Source organism: Magallana gigas, chromosome 1 (genome assembly GCF_963853765.1).
Source record: "Magallana gigas chromosome 1, xbMagGiga1.1, whole genome shotgun sequence".
In the NCBI taxonomy this organism is placed as follows: domain Eukaryota; kingdom Metazoa; phylum Mollusca; class Bivalvia; order Ostreida; family Ostreidae; genus Magallana; species Magallana gigas.
The window spans coordinates 34747313-34774890 of record NC_088853.1 but is presented as its reverse complement, the minus strand read 5'-3'; the positions used below and the strand labels follow the sequence as shown (position 1 = coordinate 34774890).

The window sequence follows — 27578 nt, the reverse complement described above, 5'->3', positions numbered from 1 at the left end:
GGTAACGAATTTCTAAACAGTTGTTGAACAAAATGTGTTGAGATTCAATTGACCTTTTATTTGATATCAAAAAAGGGGCTGGCCCCTAAAATTAGGAAACTAAAGGGCTCTAAAATGTTTCATCTGTAGCTCTTTACTGAGGGAAATTTAATGAAAGGCTATAGAAGCAAATATGTTTATCTTACAGTTCTGTATCCAAGTAATGTAATGATTTTTTTCATGTGTTATGGAATAAGGATTTTTTAGGGGTCAAGGGACCATAAACTATGACCAGCTATATCTCAAAAAGGAAAATGTTTTGAAATGCAGTGTAGAAGAAAGATACTCAAAATGATGTACTTTACAAAATGCAACCTTCAAAATTTGGTTCAGCGGCTCCAATAAGGAGGTAAGGGACTGGCCCCTAAAACTTTTTTTTCTCAGATATCTCAAGAACGGTGACGAATTTCTAAACACTTGTTGAACAAAGCTCTTATCCCTGAAACACAATAGTATCTGGCCCTTAGAATGTAGACCCCGTTGTTCTATTCTAAATCATGTTAAGCAAAATCAAGATCTAACATATATCTCAAATTCTAAAATCAGACGGAAGACCTCCTCGTTGCTCGCAACGAGATCGTGTCTAGTTATTATTATTTTTCTTTTTTTTCTTACAAATTTTGTGCACGCGATTTCTCAAAAACGGCTCGACCGATTTTCACGAAACTTTCAGATCTGATAGATACTGATCTGAACCTTATAGGTTTTTGATTTTTTTGAAAACGTCACTTCCGTTTTTGAGAAACTGACGTTTTAGCGATTTTCAGAGGGGTGGCTTGTCCCTCTAAGTTCTCCTAAACTATAAAAGATATTGAGTTCAAACTTACAGGGATAGTAGACGAAAGATTGTAGATTTGTAATTTTATTTTCATTTTGATCTAGCTTTAAAGGCGCCGAAGCTCGCCTGGACCCAAAAATTGAGATGGAAAAAACGTCGGAACTTTTCGTGGTTTTTTTTAATTATCTCTTTTCTGAAAAATATTTTGTTAAGACATGTAATGTAAAAATAGTTTCTTCTTACATGACCTTTCTTTTAAAATCAAGAAAAAGGGGCTGGCTCCTCAAATAAGGGGACCAAAGGGCTCGAAAGTCTTTAATCTGTAGCCCTTTACTGAACGATATTTTGTGAAATGTTATAGAAGCAAATATGTTCATCTTACAGTTATGTATCCAAGCAATGTAATGATTTTTCCATGTGTTACGTAATTAAGGGTTTTTAGGGGCCGAAAGTCCAAAATTTCGACCACCAATATCTCGGAAAGGAAAAATATTTTGAAATGCAGTACAGAAGAAAAGTTGTTCAAAATGATGTTCTTAACAATATGCAATCTTCAAAATTTCGTTAAAGGGCCCCTATAAGGAGATAAGGGATCGGCCCCTAAAACCTTCTTTCTCATTTATCTCCAGAACGGTAACAGATTTCTAAACACTTGTTGAACAAAATGTGTTTAGAATTCAGTGACCTTTTATTTGATATCAAGAAAAAGGGGCTGGCCCCTTAAATTAGGGAACCAAAGGGCTCGAACGTCTTTTATCTATAGCCCTTTACTGAGAGATATTTTGTAAAATATTATAAAAGCAAATGTGTTTATCTTACAGTAATGTATCCAAGCAATGTATTGATTGTATCATGTGTTACGTAATTAAGGGTTTTTAGGGGCCGAAAGTCCCAAATTTCGATCACCCATATCTCAGAAAGGTAAAATATATTGAAATGCAATACAGAGGAGAAGTTGTTCAAATTAATGTTCTTAACAATATGCAACCTTCAAATTTTCGTTCAACGGCCCTTATAAGGAGATGAGGGATCGGCCCCTAAAACCTTCTTTCTAATATATCTTCATAAGGGTAACGATTTTCTGAACACTTGTTGATCAAAAATTGTTTAGAATTAAATAACCATTCATTTAATATCAAGAAAAAGGGGCTGGCCCCTAAAATTAGGGGACCAAAGGGCTCTAAAGTCTTTAATCTGTAGCCCTTTACTGAGAGATATTATGTGAAAGGTTATAGAAGCAAATATGTTTATTCCACAGTTATGTATCCAAGCAATGTAATGATTTTATTATGTGTTACGTAATGAAGGGTTTTTAGGGGCCAAAAGTCCAAAATTTCTGTCCCCCATATCTCAGAAAGGAAAAATATTTTGTAATGCAATACAGAAGAAAAGTTGTTTAAATTAATGTTTTAAACAATATGCAACCTTCAAAATTTCGTTAAACGGAGATAAGAGATCGGCCCCGAAAACCTTCTTTCTCATATATCTCCAGAACGGTATCGGTTTTCTAAACACTTGTTGAACAAAATGTGTTTAGAATTAAATGACCTGTCATTTAATATCAAGAAAAAAGGGCTGGCCCCTCAAATAAGGGGACCAAAGGGCTCCTTAGTCTTTAATCTGTAGCCCTTTTCTGAGAGTTATTTTGTGAAAGGTTATAGAAGCAAATATGTTTATCTCACAGTTATGTATTTAAGCAATGTAATGATTTTATCATGTGTTACTTAATTATGGGTTTTTAGGGGCAAAAAATCCAAAATTTCGATCACCCATATCTCAGAAAGGAAAAATATTTTGAAATGCAATACAAAAAAAAAATTGTTCAAAATGATTTTCTTAACAATATGCAACCTTCAAATTTTCGTAAACGGTCCCTATAAGGAGATAAAGAATCAGCCCCTTAAAACTTCTTTCTCATGTATCTCCAGAACGGTAACGAATTTTTAAACACTTGTTGTCAAAATGTGTTCAGAATTAAATGACCTTTCATTTAATATCAAGAAACCTTTTTCTTGATATTAAATGAAAGGTCCCTTAAATTAGGGGATCAAAGGGCTCTAAAAAAATTATCTATAGCCCTTTAATGAGAGCCATCTTGTGAAAGGTTATTAAAGCTAGATTAGGTATAATAGGTTTATATATCCTAAAAATATAATGATTTTCTCTTGCGTTACCCAATTAGGGTTTTTTGGGACCCGATGTCAACAAGTTTAATCTTTTCAATCTTCATTGGAAGAAATGCAAGTATTTTAAAAAGCAATGTAATAGAACTTATAAAAAGCGATACAATAAAGCATTAGTAGTTCACTCCTTTTTCCATACCATGTTTTGTTGTCAAAAATCATAGTTGATGATGTCATATTTTCTTCTAAAAATCGGACGGAAGACCTCCTCGTTGCTCGCAACGAGATCGTATCTAGTTATTAAGGTCTTCCGTTTCCAACGGAAGACCTTATTGTTTTTCTTCGGTTTCTTTTTCCCTATTATTATTATTCTTTTTTTTCTTACCGATTTTGTGCACGCGATTTCTTAGAAACGGCTGAACCGATTCACGTCAAACTTTCAGATCTCATAGGTATTGATCTAAACCTTGTTGGAAATTTTTTTGAATGATGACGTCACTTCCGGTTTTGGGATATTTACAATTTAACGATTTTCAGAGGGTCGGTTTGTCCGGGGATAAACTCCTAAACTATTTGAGATATTGAGTTCAAACTTTCAGGGATTGTAGATAAAAGGTTGTAGATCTGAAATATGGTACATATATTTGTTTGTGACCAAAAGCGCCGAAGCTCGCCCGAGCTCGAAAATTACGGTTGAAAAAGCGTCGTGATTTTTCGTGGTTTTCTTTCAATATCTCTTTTCTCGAAAGTATTTTGCTAAAGAATGTAGATCAAAATAACTTTATAACGTCAAGAGCTTTTATTTGACATCAAGAAAAAGGGGCTGGCCCTTCAAATAAGGGACTGAGAGGGCTCTAAAGTATTTTAATTATATCTTTTTACGGTGAAATATTTTGTAATATATTATAGAAGCAATTATGTTCATTATAAGGTTATTTACATATACATGACAATCGTTTACTCCTATATTACGTAATTAAGGATTTCAAGGGGCCCGAAGTCCAAAACTTTGATCCTCAATATCTCAAAATGGAGGAAAATTCTGAAAAGCAATATTGAACAGAAGATGCTCAATATATTAAGCTCAACAGTATGACACCTTAAATTCTTTGTTGTGCGGTCCTTAAAAGGAGTTACAGGGTCGGCCCCTAAAACGACCTTCTCCAGATATCTCGAGAACGGTACAGAATTTCTAGACACTTGTTAAACAAATGTGTTTGAATTGACAAGAACATTTTTTTGACATCAAGAAAAAGGGGCCGGCCCTTCAAATAAGGGGCTGAGAGGGCTCTAAATTCTTTTAACTATATCTTTTTACGGTGAAATATTTTGTTATACGTTATGGAAGCAATTAAGTTCGTTATAAGGTTATTTACCTATACATGGTATAATTTGCTCCTATATTACGTAATTAGGGATTTCAAGGGGCCCAAAGTCCAAAACTTTGATCCTCAATATCTCAAAATGGAGGAAAAGTTGCTCAACAAAAATTTCTTTGTTATCCGGTCCCTAAAATTAGTTACATGTCGGCCCCTAAAACGACCCTCTTAAGATATCTCGAGAACGTTACAAAATTCCTAAACACTTGTTGAACAAAATGTGTTTGAAATGACAAGAGCATTCTTATGAGATTAAGAGAGGGGTAGATAGTATTTCATACATAATTCTTAGATCCCGCCTCCATTTCCAGATATGTTTCGTTGACGAATATTAAGGGCAATGTCATTTCCTCTTCTTAAAATCGGACGGAAGACCTCCTCGTTGCTCGCAACGAGATCGTGTCTAGTTATTATTATTTTTCTTTTTTTTCTTACAAATTTTGTGCACGCGATTTCTCAGAAACGGATAAACCGATTTTAATGAAACTTTCAGATCTGATAGATAATGATCTAAACCTTATAGGTTTTTGATTATATTGATGACGTCACTTCCGTTTTTGAGAAATTGACGTTTTAGCGATTTTTAGAGGGGTCGCTTGTCCCTCTACGTTCTCCTAAAGTATAAAAGATATCGAGTTCAAACTTTCAGGGAAAGTAGACAAAAGATTGTAGATTTGCAATTTTATTTTCATTTTGATCTAGCTTTAAAGGCGCCGAAGCTCGCCTGGACCCGAAAATTGAGATGGAAAAAACGTCGTAATTTTTCGTGTTTTTTTTTAATTATCTCTTTTCTGAAAAATATTTTGTTAAGACATGTAATGTAACAAAAGTTTCTATTTACATGACCTTTCTTTTAAAATCAAGAACAAGGAACTGGCCCCTCAAATAAGGGAACCAGAGGGCTCGAAAGTCTTTAATCTGTAGCCCTTAACTGAACGATATTTTGTGAAATGTTATAGAAGCAAATATGTTCATCTTACAGTTATGTATCCAAGCAATGTAATGATTTTTCCATGTGTTACGTAATTAAGGGTTTTTAGGGGCCGAAAGTCCAAAATTTCGATCACCCATATCTCGGAAAGGAGAAATATTTTGAAATGCAGAATAGAAGAAAAGTTGTTCAAAATGATGTTCTTAACAATATGCAACCTTCAAATTTTCGTTAAACGGCCCTTATAAGGAGATAAGGGATCGGCCCCTAAAACCTTCTTTCTAATATATCTCCAGAACGGTAACGATTTTCTGAACACTTGTTGAACAAAAATTGTTTAGAATGAAATAACCCTTCATTTAATATCAAGAAAAAGGGGCTGGCCCCTAAAATTAGGGGACCAAAGGGCTCTAAAGTCTTTAATCTGTAGCCCTTTACTGTATTATATCATGTGAAAGGTTATAGAAGCAAATATGTTTATCTCACAGTTATGTATCCAAGCAATGTAATGATTTTATTATGTGTTACGTAATGAAGGGTTTTTAGGGGCCAAAAGTCCAAAATTTCTATCCCCATATCTCAGAAAGGAAAAATATTTTGAAATGCAATACAAAAAAAATGTTCAAAATGATTTTCTTAACAATATGCAACCTTCAAATTTTCGTAAACGGTCCCTATAAGGAGATAAAGAATCAGCCCCTTAAAACTTCTTTCTCATGTATCTCCAGAAGAAACCTTTTTCTTGATATTAAATGAAAGGTCCCTTAAATTAGGGGATCAAAGGGCTCTAAAAAAATTATCTATACCCCTTTAATGAGAGCCATCTTGTGAAAGGTTATTAAAGCTAGATTAGGTATAATACGTTTATATATCCTAAAAATATAATGATTTTCTCTTGCGTTACCCAATTAGGGTTTTTTGGGACCCGAATAATAATTTGTTATTAATTATAGAAGCAAAAATATTCATTGTTGGGCTGTTTATCTATACAACACCATACTTAAGTCATATGTTACGTAATTAGGGGTTTCAAGGGGCCAGGAATTCAAAAATTTGATCATTAATATCTGAAAAAGGAGAAATATTTTTAAAAGCAATGTAGAACAAAAGTTGCTCAAAATAATGTTTTGTACAGTATGCTACCTTAAATGTTTTTGTTTATGACCCCATTTAGGAGTAAAAAGGTCGGCCCCTAAAACACATTTGTACGTATATCTCAAGAACGAAGAAGCAAAAATGTTGTTTGTACATCTGTTCATCTATACAGTACCAAACCTAAGTCATAAATTATGTGATTAGGGGTTTCAAGGGGCTATAATTCAATATTTTGATCATTAATATCTGAAAAAGGAGAAATATTTTGAAAAGCAATGTAGTACAAAAGTGGTTAGAAATAATGTTTTTTTACAATATGATACCAAATATTTTGTTGTTAGTGGCCTCGGTAAGGGGTTAAAGGGTCGGCCCCTAAAATACAGTTGTTTAGATATCTCGAGAACGGTTGACAATTCATGAACACTTCTAGAACAAAATATGTTTATATTAGCAAGACCTTTTTTTGACATCAAGAAAAAGGGGCTGACCCTTCAAATTAAGGGCCTGAAGGGCTACCAAGTCTTTTTATAATAACTCTTTTCTGATCAATAATTTGATATAAATCATAAAGCAACAAAGGGGCTTTTATAAAGCTTAATTTAAACTGATATCCGTTTTAAAATTGGACGATGCACTACAGAGATATTGGGATTTAAAAATTGAGTTTTCCGGAAATTTTGATTCCACGTTCTTGGTTAAGGAAATAGTGTTGTGTTCAAAGATAAATTAACTCGTACCTAAAATAATTCGGAAATTGTTAATTCGTACTTAAACACATTCGGATTTTTTTTGTTAAGTCGTTCTTGAAATCAGAAAGGTTTTTGTTAAGTCGTACTTAAAATAATTCGTATTTTGTTTAGTCGTACCAGGACTAATTTGATATTTTTCATCTTTTTATTTTAGTTTTTCTTACTATTGGTATAAGAGCTCTGCTTCTTACAGGAACTTACAGCTTTACTTCCAACGTTAACGGAAGACCCACTCGTTGCTTTGCAACGAGCTTTGCTCTAGTTATTCTTTTTTTTCTTTTTCTGACTTTTTTGGAGCGCTATTTCTCAAAAACTATCCAACCGATTCGCACAAAATTTTCAGGAAAAAAAACACATGATCGGCGCTACATTTAATAAAATTTTTAAAAGATGACGTCACTTCCGGTTTCAGATATTGACGATTTTGTAAATTTTTTAGGGTCATTTAGTCCACGCATCTCCTCCGAAACTAATCAAGATAGAAGCTTGAAATTTTCAGGGAGTGTAGATGAATGTATGTAGATGTACCCCCATGCTTCCAATGATGAAAATTGCTAAAGGCCTCCAAGCTCGCCTGAACCTGAAAATTGGCACCAAATTTTTTCACGAAATTTTTGCACATTTTCTGTGATATCTTTTGATGTATAAATATTTTGTTATAAGATGTAATGCAAAAGTTGTTTCAAATTACACGGGCTTTCGTTTGATATCAAGAAATAGGGACTGGCCCCTCAAATTAGGGGCCAAGAGGGCTGTAAAGTCTTCTTACAATAACTCTTTACTGAATAATAATTTTTTATTAATTATAGAAGCAAAAATGTTCATTGTTCGGCTGTTTATCTATACAGTACCATACCTAAGTCATATGTTACGTAATAAGGGGTTTAAAGGGGCCAGAATTTCAAAATTTCGATCATTAATATCTGAAAAAGGAGAAATATTTTGAAAAGCATTGTAGAACAAAAGTTGCTTAAAATAATGTTCTGTACAATATGCTACCTTAAATTTTTTTGTTCATGACCCCATTTAAGAGATAAAGGGCCGGCCCCTAAAACACATTTGTAAAGATATCCTAAGAAGGGTTAACATTTCGTGAACACTTGTTGAACAAAATATGTTTATATTTGCAAGACCTTTCATTTGATATCAAGAAAAAGGGGCTGGCCCCTCCAATTAGGGGTCAAGAGGGGTCTTAAATCTTCTTACAAGAACTGTTTACTGAACAATAATTTGTAATTAATTATAGAAGCAAAAATGTTCATTGTACAATTGTTTATCTATACAGTACCATACCTAAGTCATATGTTACGTAATAAGGGGTTTAAAGGGGCCAGAATTTCAAAATTTCGATCATTAATATCTGAAAAAGGAGAAATATTTTGAAAAGCATTGTAGAACAAAAGTTGCTTAAAATAATGTTCTGTACAATATGCTACCTTAAATTTTTTTGTTCATGACCCCATTTAGGAGATAAAGGGCCGGCCCCTAAAACACATTTGTAAAGATATCCTAAGAAGGGTTAACATTTCGTGAACACTTGTTGAACAAAATATGTTTATATTTGCAAGACCTTTCATTTGATATCAAGAAAAAGGGGCTGGCCCCTCCAATTAGGGGTCAAGAGGGGTCTTAAATCTTCTTACAAGAACTGTTTACTGAACAATAATTTGTAATTAATTATAGAAGCAAAAATGTTCATTGTACAATTGTTTATCTATACAGTATCATACCTTAGTCATATATTACGTAATTAGGGGTTTCAAGGGGCCAGAACTCAAAACTATGATCATTAATATCTGAAAAAGGAGAAATATTTTAATAAGCAACGTAGAACAAAAGTTGTTCAAAATAATTTTCTGAACAATATTAAACCAAAACTGTTGTTGTTAGTAGCCCCGGTAAGGGATTAAAGGGTCGGCCCCTAAGACACATTTGTACAGATATCTCGAGAACGGTTTACAATTCATGAACACTTGTATGAAATATGTTTATATTAGCGAGACCTTTTATTTGATATAAAAAAGGGGCTGGCCCACGAATTAGGGGGTACAAGGGCTACTAAGTCTTTCTATGATAACTCTTTTCTGAACAATAATTTGATATTTATTATAAAGCAACAAAGCAGCTTTTATTAAGCTTAATTAACAACTGAAATCCGTTAGAAAATCAGACGATGCATTACAGATATATCGGGGTCTAAAAATTGATTTTTCCAGAAATTTTGTTTCCGCGTCCTTGGTTTAAAAAATAGCGTAATGTTTATAGTAAAATTAACTCGTACCAAAAATAATTGTTAAGTCGTGCTTAAACACATTCGGATTCTTTTAGTTAAGTCGTTCTTGGAATAAAAAAGGTTTTTGTTTATTCGTACTTCGGGTTTTGTTAAGTCGTACCAGGAAAAATTCGATTGTTTTCATCTTTTTATTTTAGTTCTCTTGTTATTGGTTTAAGAGCTCTGCTTCTTACAGGAACTTCCAGCTTTACTTCCGACATTAACGGAAGACCCACTCGTTGCTTTGCAACGAGCTTTGCTCTAGTTTTTTATCTTGTTGTTAGTATCTAAAGAGACGCTCTCTACACTCATTTCACATTCGCTCGCCATATTTCTTAATGAAATGATTAATATTTACATGCAGACAACTATCAAATGTGACTTCAGTTATAATTTACACATGTAATTTACATAAATAACGCGATAAACAAGAAAATGAAAGTAGAGTAGACTTACCCGATCGACGCCATTTTTCCTGAGAGGCCGCTTGCGGTAACGAAAATAAGCTGAGATTTTTCCGTAAAACTCAACTCTCGTGAGGCGACTCTGAGAAAGTTTGGTGGCACGCCGTTTTAGCAGAATCTCACCGGAGTTAGAAATTTAAGATTTGAGGCTGAGATTTGAGCTGAGATTTTTACATGTTGGTGGCCCCGAAGCCTGAAGTCCAACACTTTCATCCTCAATATCTCAAATAGAGGACAATTCTTGTTTGGACCTAACCACAAATCATCACCGCTGACAAGACTTAGATCTTGAAAATAACAGATAAATTCGGTGCACTTTATGCTGAACCATTAATTTTCAAGGAAACGTATTCATAAATACCGTGAAAATAGTCAGATTTTAAATAGTACGAATAGTTTAGATATTTTTTGTAGTCGTATGTATTCCTACGCCAGAGTTCAATTAAGTCTACTTCAACCGAACGCTCGGCTCTTTCCGCAAATCTCAGACGAACAAAAAGTATCTCTTGGTAGTCAGAGATTCACGAAGACAGCCGAGCGTCTGGTTGAACGAGACTCATGTGTACAATTTTTAGAAATTTTTCGATTACTGATACATAGTTTGATGGAATTAATTCTACCTTTAAATATAACACAACATGATTCATATGGGGTTCTCTTGAAATTCTTGTCGGAAAAGTTCGAGAATTCATATTATAACATGTGCGTAATTCAAATGCATATTAGAAACTACTTACCATGCAAAAAAACATATCGTTGATTTTAAAATTAATAATAATCGATAAAATAAACTCCCGTCAGGCCAAAAGTCCAACATTTTGATCACCCATATCTCAGAAAGGAAAACTATTTTGAAATGCAGAGCAGACGAAAAGTTGTTCAAAATGATGTTTTTAACAATATACAACCTTCAAAATTTCGTCAAACGGCCCCTCTTAAGAAATAAGGCATCGGCCCCTTAAACCTTCTTTCTTATATATCTCTAGAACAGTAACGAATTTCTAAACACGTGTTGACAAAATGTGTTCAGAATTAAATGTCCTTTCATTTGAATCCAAGAAAAAAGGACTGGCCCCTTAAATTAGGGGATCAAAGCGCTCTAAAATCTTTTATCTATAGCCCTTTAATGAAAGCCATTTTGTGAAAGGTTAGTAAAGCTATATTAGGTATGATACGTTTATATGTCCTAACAATATAATGATTTTCTCTTGCGTTACCAAATTATGGTTTTTAGGGACCAAAGGTAAACAAGTTTGATCTGTTTTCATCTTAATTGAAAGAAATGCAAGTATTTAAAAAAGTAAGAGAACTTATAAAAAGCGATACAATAACGCATTAGTACTTCACTCCTTTTTCCATAACATGTTTTGTTGTCGAAAATCAAAGTCGATGATGTCCTATTTCATTCTAAAAATCGAACGGAAGACCTCTTCGTTGCTCGCAACGAGATCGTCTCTAGTTACTATCTATTATTATTTGAAACCCGTGATTTAAAAATATTATTGATCATAAATTCTGGGGAATGCAAAACATGTTAGAATTTTGCAGCGTCAGTTGACCAACAGATAAAAGGGGTTGCGTGACATTACATATACAGTATGCGTATACAGAAGTTCGGTGGTTACCGTTGGGGTGGGTGACCTGCAGTGTGACTTGGGGTCACAAAGTATACAACGTTTACAAAATACATCAATGAAATTACCTCTTAATGACATCATTTACCCTCGATAAAAAATCAATTAACAAACAGACTATAATCAGGTATAGTCATGGAATGGGGATAGTAATTGAAAACACGGCTACAGTAGATTTTATACATACATCTAGTATTTTTGCTTTTCAAATCGGTAAAAAAGTGATAGTTTAAATGAATTTAAATTTTAAATCATTATAGCCATGATATGAAGATAAGATTTGTGTGTTTGTGTGCATAAGTAAAAATCTTCTTTACGCGATATGTGACACATTAGTTATACCTCTACATGTAGCTATGTTTAAAACTAAGAACGTTGTGCTTTTCAAATTTCTTAGAATTTTATATATTTTGATTTTAAAATGTCACTATTCAAATTTACTAGCACCGGTTGAGCTGAACCCAGCATACCCACTGAGCAAACTCCGGGCGGGATATACATCAGACCCCGATTCCAGAAGCAGATTCCTATATTGCATCTATAAATGATCAAACGTCTCAACATGTGTATTTGAAATATAAAAGGGATAAGCTTAAGAGTGGGAAGAAAAAGATGGGTGTGAAATACAGATTCAGAGCAGACGCTAACTTTACAAAAAAGAAAGAGAACTCGGGCGTAACCATATTTTAATCTTCATTATTTTAATGTATATCTGTCGGTAGACACACAAACATGCTACATCATTTTATCCCCGATTTGTAATAATTATTTTTGAAATGTTCAAAATGCATTCTTTTAATATAAACATGTAAAGAGAAAACGCCTTTAACGACCCATTATCTTAAAAACCATCTGTATAGAAGAACACGAACAAAATATTTTTTGACACACGGTTGTTTTGACTGGGCGTGATCATTTTAGATAAAACATTTCATTGTGAATAGGCTACGTAATATGATATCGTGTGCAGCATAAAAAAACATGTGGGTGCCCCTGTCCCTTCAGGCAGCCACGTTCCGCCAGCTTTTTGCAAAAAAAAACGTTTTGCATTAGCAAGTCATTGCTGTTTTAATAGTCTACATACCTTCGAATCAACTGATATATATCAGGGGAAAATATCTCAAAAATAGTTGTCCTTTTGAAAGACATCACTTGTAACCTAAGAACAGCACACAGTTTTTCCCGCGTGTATCCAATTTCCGCTTTGTTCGCGACGATTTCTGAGTCGCGGGAAATATATCAGCATAAATCTGATGCAAAGGTTTGTTTTTATAATATAGTTATTTCTTTCCTTATCAAGAAAACATACTTGGAAGAGTATAATGAACTGTGTTCAGTAAATTTAGAGTAGACATTGCGGGATCGGAGGACAGGCGACAGATAACAGGCATGTTAGCCTCGTAGTTTGTTTAATTATCCATTGACAAGCTAATTAAAACGGTCGCTTTTCTTGCGTAAACCGATGTCTAATTATACTTGAGCTTCTGGTATATCTAACGGTACATGATTTATTTCTCTAAGACTGTTTGCGTCTTTAAAAAAAACTATCAGTAATTATTTAACATTAAGAAAATTGTGTAAATGGTTTAATTGTCCGAGTGTTTCATTATAAAGAGCGGCAATTAGATTCTTTTACCATCTTACTTCACAGGTTTAAACAATCTTGAATTATATTTTCACTATGACTTTGAAATGGTGAAAATTTGATTCGTGTACATTTTATATACCGTTCTAGGTTATAAATCGAGGAAAAAACATGACGCAGAAAAACCCTACTGGCACTGTACCAGTTATCGGCTAAAATTTAACGTTTTCTTTTCGTAATTCCTCATTTCTTGATATTTTGAATAAAACTTGACATACTTTAAAAAGTGAACTCCTTATTTATCAATCTGTTAGTTTATATCATTATTTAGAACCCAAAACATCTTTTTTTTTGTGCTTTTTAGCGCGCCCCGATTTTGCCGAGTTTTTACGATTTACTGTACCAGTAATCGGCTTCGTGATAATAACATATAGTAAAGTCCGTGTTCATGTCGATTTTATACTCTGCTAAATATAAGTTTGAATTATGCCCCTTGTGGGGTCAGACTAAAGTAGTCGGGGTCATGATACATTATAAACAAAACTCATAAAATTATTCGTTTATTACCAGACGGTAATACACAAAATCGTAGACTATTCAAAGCATAATTATGCAATCAGGCGTTCAATTGCGCTTCGAATCTGTCGGAAATTTGTGAATTCCTTTTGTTTATACATGTTAAATGTATTGATTTTATATGTGAAATCAAAGAAGGGATATAATAACGTATCACAAAGAGGTCATATGCAATTTTTAACTTATTTCGTCACTTTCCCCATAGCTGAAAGTGCAAAGATGTAAACTCAGCGGTAAACAATGATCGTTTATGCTCATGTATAAAACATATTCAAGAAAGTTTTCAAGCAAATTTACTTTTCTTTATTCGAATAAGGCGACTGAATTAAAATATATTGGATTGTTACGTGCTTTAAACCCGAACTCTCAGTTTAGCCGATAACTGGTCTTAGCCGATAACTGGTACAGTACCAGTATATTTGGTATGTATGCAAGGTCTGTGTCTGTATGCTTTTAAAAAATCAAAATAAATAAATAAATTAAAAAAAAAATAATATTGAATCAGTAACATGTACTCAAGGTCATATAAAAAAGAAATTACGACTATAAGTTTTGGTTAAAAGATGAGAGTATATAAATTTTACATCATATGGAGCATTTGATTATTAATATTGATATCTTTAATATCGCAAGGCAAATATAAACAAACACTCGCCCAAACATCAAATAAGACTTGGTCATTAAAGGGGAGAATGATCACTGCCTAAATTCACAAAAGATAAATGTCAACTAGGAACAAACGGACTCCTCTTGAACTTAACTGCTATGTAGCTAAGTAAAAACTCTACCCAACCCAAAAGCTACACCGATGCATTTTTGAGGTCAAAAGCACCGTTTAAAAGGGAAGAAATACAACTCAAACCAGAACCAAAAGAGCCCGAGAAAGAATAGATATCAATTGAAAGCTAAATAAATAGGCATTACCCAGCATATTTCTCTTTCATCACCGGTATCCCTATAACTCCTATATAAGCCGCAAACCTCTTAAAACAGTTTTATGTATTTCGCTGTAGAGGTTTCAGCTGTGTTGACGCACATCTTGCTTCGCATTATTACTCCGTTGCCACGAAATTAACAAGTTTTATGCAATTTTCAAGCAAAGAGACTGCTTACTTAAAATAAGGTCATTATATTATATTAAAGAGGCATGGTCAAAATTAGGGTCAAAACATATTTTTTTCGATTTAAATGTCTTTAATGCTTCAGTAAGGCATATATTTTCCTGTGACCAAAAGCGCTAAAGCTCGCCCGAGCTCGAAAATTACGGTTAGAAAAGCGTCGTGATTTTTCAAGGTTTTCTTTTAATATCTCTTTCCTCGATAGTATTTTGTTAAAATATTTAGAACAGATAATCTCTATAAAGTCAAGAGCTTTCCTGCGACCTCAAAGAAAAGGGGCTGATCCTTCAAATTAGGGGCTGAGGGGGCTCTTAAGTCTTTTAATGATAACTTTTTACCGTGAAATATTTTGTGATACGTTTGAGAAGCAATTATGTTCATTTTAAAGTTATTCACCTACATATGACAATCATTTACTCCTATGTTACGTAATTAGGGATTTTAAGGGGCCAAAAGTCCAAAACTTTGATGCTCAATATCTCAAAATGCAGGAAAAGTTTGATAAGCAATATTAAACAAAAGATGGTCAAAATATTGAGCTTAACAATCTGCAACCATAATTTCTTTGTTATACGGTTCCTAACAGGAGTTACAGGGTTGGCCCCTAAAGCGACTCTCTCAAGATATTTCGAGAACGGTACAAAATTTGTAAACTCTTGTTGAATAAAATGTGTTTGAATTGACAAAAGCTTTCATTTGAAATCATGAAATAGGGGTAGCCCTTCAAATGAGGGGCTGAGCGGGGCCCTAAAGTCTTTTAATGATAACTTTTTACCGTGAAATATTTTGTGATACATTATAGAAGCAATTAGGTTCATTCTTACGTTATTCACCTATACATGGCAACTATTTACTCCTATGTTACGTAATTAGGGATTTAAAGGGGACAGAAGTCAAAAACTTTGATGCACAATATTTCAAAATGCAGGCAAATTTTGTAAAGCAATATTGAACAAAAGATGGTCAAAATATTGAGCTTAACAATCTGCAACCATATTCCATATTTTGTTTTTGTTATGCGGTCCTTAAAAGGAGTTACAGGGTCGGCCCCTCAAACAACCCTCTCCAGATATCTCGAGAACGGTACATAATTTGTAAACACTTGTTAAGCAAAATGTGTTTGAATTGACAAGAACATTTTTATGACATCAAAAAGGGGCTGGCCCTTCCAATTAGAGGCTGAGGGGCTCTAAAGTCTTTAAGTGATAACTTTTTACCGTGAAATATTTTGTGATACGTTATAGAAGCAATTATGTTCATTCTAACGTTATTCACCTATACTAGACAATCATTTACTCCTATGTTACGTAATTAGGGATTTTAAGAGGCCAGAAGTCCAACACTTTCATCCTCAATATCTCAAATGGAGGACAATTCTTGTTTGGACCTAACCACAAATCATCACCGCTGACAAGACTTAGATCTTGAAAATAACAGATAAATTCGGTGCACTTTATGCTGAACCATTAATTTTCAAGGAAACGTATTCATAAATACCGTGAAAATAGTCAGATTTTAAATAGTACGAATAGTTTAGATATTTTTTGTAGTCGTATGTATTCCTACGCCAGAGTTCAATTAAGTCTACTTCAACCGAACGCTCGGCTCTTTCCGCAAATCTCAGACGAACAAAAAGTATCTCTTGGTAGTCAGAGATTCACGAAGACAGCCGAGCGTCTGGTTGAACGAGACTCATGTGTACAATTTTTAGAAATTTTTCGATTACTGATACATAGTTTGATGGAATTAATTCTACCTTTAAATATAACACAACATGATTCATATGGGGTTCTCTTGAAATTCTTGTCGGAAAAGTTCGAGAATTCATATTATAACATGTGCGTAATTCAAATGCATATTAGAAACTACTTACCATGCAAAAAAACATATCGTTGATTTTAAAATTAATAATAATCGATAAAATAAACTCCCGTCAGGCCAAAAGTCCAACATTTTGATCACCCATATCTCAGAAAGGAAAACTATTTTGAAATGCAGAGCAGACGAAAAGTTGTTCAAAATGATGTTTTTAACAATATACAACCTTCAAAATTTCGTCAAACGGCCCCTCTTAAGAAATAAGGCATCGGCCCCTTAAACCTTCTTTCTTATATATCTCTAGAACAGTAACGAATTTCTAAACACGTGTTGACAAAATGTGTTCAGAATTAAATGTCCTTTCATTTGAATCCAAGAAAAAAGGACTGGCCCCTTAAATTAGGGGATCAAAGCGCTCTAAAATCTTTTATCTATAGCCCTTTAATGAAAGCCATTTTGTGAAAGGTTAGTAAAGCTATATTAGGTATGATACGTTTATATGTCCTAACAATATAATGATTTTCTCTTGCGTTACCAAATTATGGTTTTTAGGGACCAAAGGTAAACAAGTTTGATCTGTTTTCATCTTAATTGAAAGAAATGCAAGTATTTAAAAAAGTAAGAGAACTTATAAAAAGCGATACAATAACGCATTAGTACTTCACTCCTTTTTCCATAACATGTTTTGTTGTCGAAAATCAAAGTCGATGATGTCCTATTTCATTCTAAAAATCGAACGGAAGACCTCTTCGTTGCTCGCAACGAGATCGTCTCTAGTTACTATCTATTATTATTCGAAACCCGTGATTTAAAAATATTATTGATCATAAATTCTGGGGAATGCAAAACATGTTAGAATTTTGCAGCGTCAGTTGACCAACAGATAAAAGGGGTTGCGTGACATTACATATACAGTATGCGTATACAGAAGTTCGGTGGTTACCGTTGGGGTGGGTGACCTGCAGTGTGACTTGGGGTCACAAAGTATACAACGTTTACAAAATACATCAATGAAATTACCTCTTAATGACATCATTTACCCTCGATAAAAAATCAATTAACAAACAGACTATAATCAGGTATAGTCATGGAATGGGGATAGTAATTGAAAACACGGCTACAGTAGATTTTATACATACATCTAGTATTTTTGCTTTTCAAATCGGTAAAAAAGTGATAGTTTAAATGAATTTAAATTTTAAATCATTATAGCCATGATATGAAGATAAGATTTGTGTGTTTGTGTGCATAAGTAAAAATCTTCTTTACGCGATATGTGACACATTAGTTATACCTCTACATGTAGCTATGTTTAAAACTAAGAACGTTGTGCTTTTCAAATTTCTTAGAATTTTATATATTTTGATTTTAAAATGTCACTATTCAAATTTACTAGCACCGGTTGAGCTGAACCCAGCATACCCACTGAGCAAACTCCGGGCGGGATATACATCAGACCCCGATTCCAGAAGCAGATTCCTATATTGCATCTATAAATGATCAAACGTCTCAACATGTGTATTTGAAATATAGAAGGGATAAGCTTAAGAGTGGGAAGAAAAAGATGGGTGTGAAATACAGATTCAGAGCAGACGCTAACTTTACAAAAAAGAAAGAGAACTCGGGCGTAACCATATTTTAATCTTCATTATTTTAATGTATATCTGTCGGTAGACACACAAACATGCTACATCATTTTATCCCCGATTTGTAATAATTATTTTTGAAATGTTCAAAATGCATTCTTTTAATATAAACATGTAAAGAGAAAACGCCTTTAACGACCCATTATCTTAAAAACCATCTGTATAGAAGAACACGAACAAAATATTTTTTGACACACGGTTGTTTTGACTGGGCGTGATCATTTTAGATAAAACATTTCATTGTGAATAGGCTACGTAATATGATATCGTGTGCAGCATAAAAAAACATGTGGGTGCCCCTGTCCCTTCAGGCAGCCACGTTCCGCCAGCTTTTTGCAAAAAAAAACGTTTTGCATTAGCAAGTCATTGCTGTTTTAATAGTCTACATACCTTCGAATCAACTGATATATATCAGGGGAAAATATCTCAAAAATAGTTGTCCTTTTGAAAGACATCACTTGTAACCTAAGAACAGCACACAGTTTTTCCCGCGTGTATCCAATTTCCGCTTTGTTCGCGACGATTTCTGAGTCGCGGGAAATATATCAGCATAAATCTGATGCAAAGGTTTGTTTTTATAATATAGTTATTTCTTTCCTTATCAAGAAAACATACTTGGAAGAGTATAATGAACTGTGTTCAGTAAATTTAGAGTAGACATTGCGGGATCGGAGGACAGGCGACAGATAACAGGCATGTTAGCCTCGTAGTTTGTTTAATTATCCATTGACAAGCTAATTAAAACGGTCGCTTTTCTTGCGTAAACCGATGTCTAATTATACTTGAGCTTCTGGTATATCTAACGGTACATGATTTATTTCTCTAAGACTGTTTGCGTCTTTAAAAAAAACTATCAGTAATTATTTAACATTAAGAAAATTGTGTAAATGGTTTAATTGTCCGAGTGTTTCATTATAAAGAGCGGCAATTAGATTCTTTTACCATCTTACTTCACAGGTTTAAACAATCTTGAATTATATTTTCACTATGACTTTGAAATGGTGAAAATTTGATTCGTGTACATTTTATATACCGTTCTAGGTTATAAATCGAGGAAAAAACATGACGCAGAAAAACCCTACTGGCACTGTACCAGTTATCGGCTAAAATTTAACGTTTTCTTTTCGTAATTCCTCATTTCTTGATATTTTTGGATAAAACTTGACATACTTTAAAAAGTGAACTCCTTATTTATCAATCTGTTAGTTTATATCATTATTTAGAACCCAAAACATCTTTTTTTTGTGCTTTTTAGCGCGCCCCGATTTTGCCGAGTTTTTACGATTTACTGTACCAGTTATCGGCTTCGTGATAATAACATATAGTAAAGTCCGTGTTCATGTCGATTTTATACTCTGCTAAATATAAGTTTGAATTATGCCCCTTGTGGGGTCAGACTAAAGTAGTCGGGGTCATGATACATTATAAACAAAACTCATAAAATTATTCGTTTATTACCAGACGGTAATACACAAAATCGTAGACTATTCAAAGCATAATTATGCAATCAGGCGTTCAATTGCGCTTCGAATCTGTCGGAAATTTGTGAATTCCTTTTGTTTATACATGTTAAATGTATTGATTTTATATGTGAAATCAAAGAAGGGATATAATAACGTATCACAAAGAGGTCATATGCAATTTTTAACTTATTTCGTCACTTTCCCCATAGCTGAAAGTGCAAAGATGTAAACTCAGCGGTAAACAATGATCGTTTATGCTCATGTATAAAACATATTCAAGAAAGTTTTCAAGCAAATTTACTTTTCTTTATTCGAATAAGGCGACTGAATTAAAATATATTGGATTGTTACGTGCTTTAAACCCGAACTCTCAGCCGATAACTGGTCTTAGCCGATAACTGGTACAGTACCAGTATATTTGGTATGTATGCAAGGTCTGTGTCTGTATGCTTTTAAAAAATCAAAATAAATAAATAAATTAAAAAAATAATAATATTGAATCAGTAACATGTACTCAAGGTCATATAAAAAAGAAATTACGACTATAAGTTTTGGTTAAAAGATGAGAGTATATAAATTTTACATCATATGGAGCATTTGATTATTAATATTGATATCTTTAATATCGCAAGGCAAATATAAACAAACACTCGCCCAAACATCAAATAAGACTTGGTCATTAAAGGGGAGAATGATCACTGCCTAAATTCACAAAAGATAAATGTCAACTAGGAACAAACGGACTCCTCTTGAACTTAACTGCTATGTAGCTAAGTAAAAACTCTACCCAACCCAAAAGCTACACCGATGCATTTTTGAGGTCAAAAGCACCGTTTAAAAGGGAAGAAATACAACTCAAACCAGAACCAAAAGAGCCCGAGAAAGAATAGATATCAATTGAAAGCTAAATAAATAGGCATTACCCAGCATATTTCTCTTTCATCACTGCTATCCCTATAACTCCTTTATAAGCCGCAAACCTCTTAAAACAGTTTTATGTATTTCGCTGTAGAGGTTTCAGCTGTGTTGACGCACATATTGCTTCGCATTATTACTCCGTTGCCACAAAATTAACAAATTTTATGCAATTTTCAAGCAAAGAGACTGCTTACTTAAAATGAGGTCAATGCATTATTTTCAAACAGAATATGCACACAAAATAAAAAAACCCCATACAATTCAAAGACCACGAAGGTATAACAATGCGTCGGTTACAAGATTCAGTTGTGCAGTCAGGTGTAACGAATTCATAGGGTCTATATATATGTACCTGGGTTACGAGATGTGTTCAGCTTTAAGCCGGCATCCTATGTATATTGTTGTTATTTTCCAGCAAGGTACGTTTAGATTTGCTTAGAATTTTATTTAAAATGTTTGATTTTTATTTTTTATCAACATTTTTTCCTTCGTTCTTCCATCGTTTGTTGTTATCTTCAAGCAAATTACCTTTAGATACGTTCAGAATTTTATTCAAAATGTTTGATTTCATTTTTTTCAAATCAACAACTGTTGTTTTTCTTATCTAAACAAATAGTCAGATTTTAAATAGTACGAATAGTTTAGATATTTTTTGTAGTCGTACAGTGCTGCTATCCTGAAAGTTGACAAGGATAGGATAGGATAGGATGCAGGATGCACGATACATGATAGAAATATAAAAGTTAAGTTCTATCCTATCCTATCCTATCCTATCCTGCATCCTGTAGCCAATCAGATTCGAGTATAAATTCCAGAGTTATTTTGCGAAACGAAAATTGGCTAAACAATGTATTTTCAATGTCAATTTAATACGTTTTACAAGTTAAACCATTTAAGAATAATAATTATTTCAAGAACGCGGTGCATAATTAATGCGCGCTAAAATGTCGGCGCTACATCTTTGTCAATTCGTACGCAAGTACAGAGTTACTGCGAGAATTCGTTGCAACATTTGACAACGTCGGAAATAGATTTCTGTATTTACTTCATTTAAAGTATGTAAATTAAAAAAAGCTTGAATTTATAAACGACTAATTTGGCATTTTAAAAGATAAACATGTATACAAGAATCAGACATTGATTCACGTTTAATATAATTTCTTCGATGCCCAATAACAGGGACGCATATTTCTGTCCGATATTAACCTGAACATATCGAATTAATAAATGTTAGCAAGCTATAAATGCTTAAGAATTTATACTTTAAAAATAACTCAGAGTGGTTTAACTATAAACGATATAAACTTCCTAAAGGAATTATTATCGCCGAACGAATCGCTCGAATAATGAGAATTACGCTCAGTTATATGTGATAAGAAAATAATTTGATAAAAATATGTGACTAAACAGTTCCTCAATAAGTGCATCGAAGTTATTTATCTTTTTTTATGCATAAATATAATTAAATCAAAAATCGAATCGCTTACCTGTTTGTTTACGTTATTGTCTCCATCCCCCGTACGATTTAATTTTACCGTAGCACAGGTAAGTAAGTTATCCCGCTCGATGAATATTCGGTTTTAAGATTTAATTTTTCATTTTGAGTACTACATTAATTGATAAAATCATTTTATTTTTAAATTTCGTTTCATTTAACTTTCATTCCTATATTTTGAAAGTATGGGATAGGATAGGATAGGATAGAGCTTATTTGCAGGATAGGATGCAGGATACAGGATATAGGATAGGATAGGATAGGATAGTTTTGTCAACTTTCACGATAGCAGCACTGTATGTATTCCTACGCCAGATTTCAATTTAGTCTCCTTCAACCAAACGCTCGGCTCTTTCGGCAAATCTCAGACGAACAAAAAGTATCTCTTGGTAGTCAGAGATTCACGAAGACAGCCGAGCGTCTGGTTGAACGAGACTCATGTGTACAATTTTTAGAAATATTTCGATTACTGATACATAGTTTGATGGAATTAATTCTACCTTTAAATATAACACAACATGATTCATATGGGGTTCTCTTGAAATTCTTGTCGGAAAAGTTCGAGAATTCATATTATAACATGTGCGTAATTCAAATGCATATTAAAAACTACTTAGCATGCAAAATAACATATCGTTGATTTTAAAATTAATAATAATCAATCGATAAAATAAACTCCCGCGATTAAAAAAAAACCTCCAAAATTTTCAGACGGAACCATACACACGACCGGGTGTACAGGCTTCAATAGGAACGATTGAAATCGACACCGTCACCGTGTGTACAAACACGCAAGACTCAATTACGGTAAGTGTACACAAGGCATATTTAAATTAATTTCACTTCATACAGTAAAGATAGATTTTGTTATTGTTCTTATGCTTCATAAGAGTCTAACCTTTTTTTTTTTTTTTTTTTTTTTTTTTTTTTTTACAAAGAATGAGGTAAAAGTGATGGTTATCTGATGAATACGAAAAACATCTTGATTTTTTTAATATTGTTAAAATGGCGACACGGAAAAAAACTTACAGGTCTTTCAAAAGTGATTTTGATTATTAAAAATACGTTACAATGGACATACCCAAACCTCATAGATCTATATTAACACAATTTAGGTGCGGTGTTCTTCCTATCAGAATAGAAACAGGGCGATTTAGGGGGGGGGGGGGAGAAAGTAAACGATATGCAATGTTTTATATGTTCTGTAGAAGCAATAGAAGACGAATTTCATTTTTTATTACATTGTACATCTTATTCAAAACTTAGAATCGAATTCTTTACTAGTATTGGCTTTAATAATCGATCACTAAAGATGTCAGACTCAGACTGCACTGGTTTTCTCTTATTTAACTTTCCTAGACAAACGGCAAAATTTGTATATTCAGCTTTTATGTGCAGACAATTTATCCTGTATAAAAATAACAATGCGTAAACTTATTATTTGTATATTCATTTTTATAAAGTGACATATAGGTCCGATGGGCCGGGTGTTTATTCACTAAGGTATTATATCATATACATGTATCTTTATTTGTTTATAAAACACATGTCACTATAATAAATCATTTACTTACTTACTTACATTATTTTAGAATGATACAATACACAATATTTTTTTTTCTGTTACTATTATCGACACGCATAACATCTATTACTAATATTTGTTTGTCGTTTGGAGTTTACAACCAATATTCATTCAATTGGAGACAATTTATGTCTTGACCTAGAAAAAAAAATTAGGTCAACTTATGCACAAAACATTGCTCTGCTGCAATCAGACGCTAGGTACTTGTAAACTAAGTGATTGTCAACTATTTATGACAAATGTTGAAACTGTAATGAAGACATAAAGAAGAAAGGAAGAAGGTTAAACTTTTTACCTCATTTATTCTTGAACTGTTTCATACGAAGTATAAGAATATATAAAGTTAGCATTTTCTTATTTTGAAACAAATTTTACTGTGTCCTAAGTACATGTAATCATCAACGCTAACAAGTGTTTTGAAAAAAAATCATACTAACTGAAATATGACTGTCTATTTGGTAAAGGGAATCGAAAATAGAGTTTACTGTTGCCCAAAAGTATTACGGGGAAGAGCTGTTATAGAATTCAGTTCCGGTTACATTACGGGGAAACATAGATTAATGAATACCTTATAATGTGTCTTTAAATTTGTCTTTTAATGAATAGTCTTTTAATCAAAATTGATCTTTTCAATGAGTATTCACACACGACAACTGTCTTGCTATTTTGATAGACATTAGAAAGAAACGATTTTTTTTCCCAAAATGATATCTGTAAAAATGAAAATTGTAAACAATTATTTCTTATTTCTTTTTCTTTTCATTTTAAGGAAATAGCAAAACGCAAAAACAGTATCGATATACATGTATAAGTACATAATCCGTCATCATTTTTGCAATGGGTTTATATACATGACATTTTTTATTTCATTCAACCCACCACCCCCCCCCCCCCCCCCCCCCAATGCAAGTACCTCATCTATTATTAGAACATATTTGTGTGTGAAAGCGGGGTTTATTCACAATTTACTATAATTAAAACAAACATATAATCCATCTCTGTCTTCAACTGTTGGATCATGCTATTCGTGGAGGTCAATGTTTGTTGTTCAAAATAATTTTAATAGATATTAAACAAACACTTGTATACGTTCGTGGGGGATATTAATTCATGTGCAAGGGTTACCAACGAAAATTGGTCCGCAACGAACAATGATGATTCCTCAGAACTAGATCTTTTTTTTCTATTATACTCTGTCTCAAGATACCCTTGATTCACATTTTGCTTAATTACTCGATATTTATGAATATCTCATGGTTCAAACGATATTTATTTATAAGTATGAACAATTGCCAAGAATCTTCCATTAACACATATTGTAATACACGGCTAAAAATGTGAGGTCTACGTGGATTTTGTATTGCAGTAGACCCGGATGATAACGTTGAAAAACTGTGCGAGTGTTCCAAGTGACTTCGGAATGGAGAAAAAATGTAAACATTTCCCATCATAATCCCTTTAAGAAATCTGTTTTGTTTCAGTAATTGTTTACGAGTAAAAAATGATAAAGTGTCAATGAAGATATTATGGAAATTTTCCATTATATCGATTTTAATTGCACTTCTTTCACACACACACACACACACACACACACACACACACACACACACACACACACACACACACACACACACACACACACACACACACACACACACACACACACACACACACACACACACACACACACACAGAGGCACACAAACAGATATATATATATATATATATATATATATATATATATATATATATATATATATATATATATATATATATATGCTCTTGCAGAGATTGCACGTACTGAAATAAAAATCGATATACAGATTTATCATCACAATCTAGATCACTTGATCAAGTTAAAAAAAAATGTTTTGCTACAATCAAGCAATTATTGGTTTTGAGTATTGCCAAGTTACCACAAATACCATGCTAGTGGTGCTGTTGACAAAAGTTGTATCTTTCGGTGGTAGGAGATTTTATATTGACTCTGCGCTGGTGGTGTCATTTACAATGTGGGCTGGACAACAACGAGCACCTAAAATGAACAGAAAGAAATTACATCCTCTTGAATAAGCAAACATCCCACAATCCACAAAAATTGGCCCGCATGCTTTCAAATGATTACACAGTACATTGTGTGTTCATGCTGTTTTATAGGTCTTATAAATCACTCGTCGCTTTAAACAGCTGAACAAATAAAAAAATCTGACCAATTATGGATGTAAGAAATGCTGCAAAACTCATCATTCGTCTTATCTAGATTGCTTAAAATTAATTCATATCAGAAGCTTAAAGGTACTTTTTTCTGGCGCATAAAGTTTATATTGAGCTCTTCAGAGAACCAATGCGTAGCCACGCACGTCATTCATAACCATGACAATATCAATGATGTCACCAATAACCATAGAAACAAACACTGCAACTGGTGTTTTATTGTTTACACCCCCGTCCCACCCAACTTATCTTTATTTTATTGTTCATCCCCTATAGTTGTTCATAATGTTTACCCCCTTTTGTTCTATTATTAATCACTCCCATTTATCCTCACAACTATATAAACATACAACAAAGGATCGCAATCTAGAAAGGTGCTGACAAATTTATGTTATCGAAAATCAAACAGTTAAATATAACATCGTAGAATCGATTGCATAAAGAGGTTTTATCGTCTTTAATGGAAGTTTTCCATGTTAAAGAATGTTTTCGGAACAAAAAACTAAACCATTGTAAATAATAGATTCGATTGCAACAAACAAAGTGGTTTCAGAAGTTGGCAAACATTCTATTGTATGAAGAGTTTCGGTCTCTAATGGGGACTTTCCATGACGTAAACAGTAAAACTTTACTCCTGGCCTTGATAAAAAGGGTCTACAAAAGAGATCTCACTGAATAGAGAATCACTCGACCGAAATACTACAAGCACGAACAAGTTTAAATGTATCTACTCACTATAACCGAAACGTAACAGGTAAAAACATGTCTCAGTGAGTTAGGCATTTAAACGCTTATATATTCACATACTGTAAATATAAATAAATGATGCATACTATTTTGATCTGGATAATAGTTTTTAATTGATAATAAACATGTAAGCAACAACGCATATACTATTTCCTTCCCAAACATAATTTTGTTTTGCATTGCCAAATATATTATTACAGCTTTTGATAAAAAAAAAAAACGCCTTAATCTGTTGTCACTAGCATGTGCAGTATCCATGAAAAAAAATAAGAGAGCAGGTATTTAATTGTAATCTGAGCTAATTTGAAACCTTTTCATTATAGCTTTCATATCTAAATCCGACCCTTGTTTCTTAATATGTTTTAGTAGCGAAACGACCTCAAACAGATGTATTTAAAAGATCAGTATCAAATATGTATCGAGATAATTAACATTCTATAAATAAATCATCATTTCAGATTCATATTGGATAATTAGTCGTAGGATGACGGTCAAAAGGAATGATATATATATTAAAGCTACCAATCATATGAACTGTTTTTTAAGAATTACCATTGGGATCTATAAATGTATTAATTGGGGAGCTGTGTGATTTCAAATTATAACTGTAAAATCTACAGAAGATGTAACATCACCGAGTAAAGTATGGCCTTATAATCCAAGTCTTTAGGTCGGAAAATAACAGGCATGCTTTATTTAACAACCACGCAGTAAGATTTTAATAAAACAAAAACCGACGTTCTTATTTTTTTAAATAACATCAATTGCATCAATAGAGCGTAATCGTAATAACTAAAAGAAACAATGTATTAATGACAATATGATACGATAACGAAGCCACAGTTGTTTATTGTTCGCGTTTCCAGATGAGTAATTGCAGTATTAGGGTTTCAGTCCTATAAGGTAATTCATAAAGTTAAAAGGTATCGACCTCACGATCGAGAAAACT

General features: G+C 33.1%; 2 long non-coding RNA genes across 2 annotated transcripts in view; one reads left to right on the top strand and one right to left on the bottom strand.

Annotated features, from left to right (window-relative positions):
* Positions 1-10025, bottom strand: part of LOC136270083 (uncharacterized) — a 41021-nt gene extending 30996 nt beyond the window's left edge. The window contains exon 1 of the long non-coding RNA XR_010707755.1: positions 9823-10025. This is a non-coding gene — a long non-coding RNA (uncharacterized lncRNA). The remainder of the gene's footprint in view (positions 1-9822) is intronic.
* A 10882-nt stretch (positions 10026-20907) lies between these two features.
* Positions 20908-27578, top strand: part of LOC117687039 (uncharacterized) — a 43691-nt gene continuing 37020 nt past the window's right edge. Inside the window, exons 1-2 of the long non-coding RNA XR_010707753.1 lie at positions 20908-21007; positions 22795-22890. This is a non-coding gene — a long non-coding RNA (uncharacterized lncRNA). The remainder of the gene's footprint in view (positions 21008-22794; positions 22891-27578) is intronic.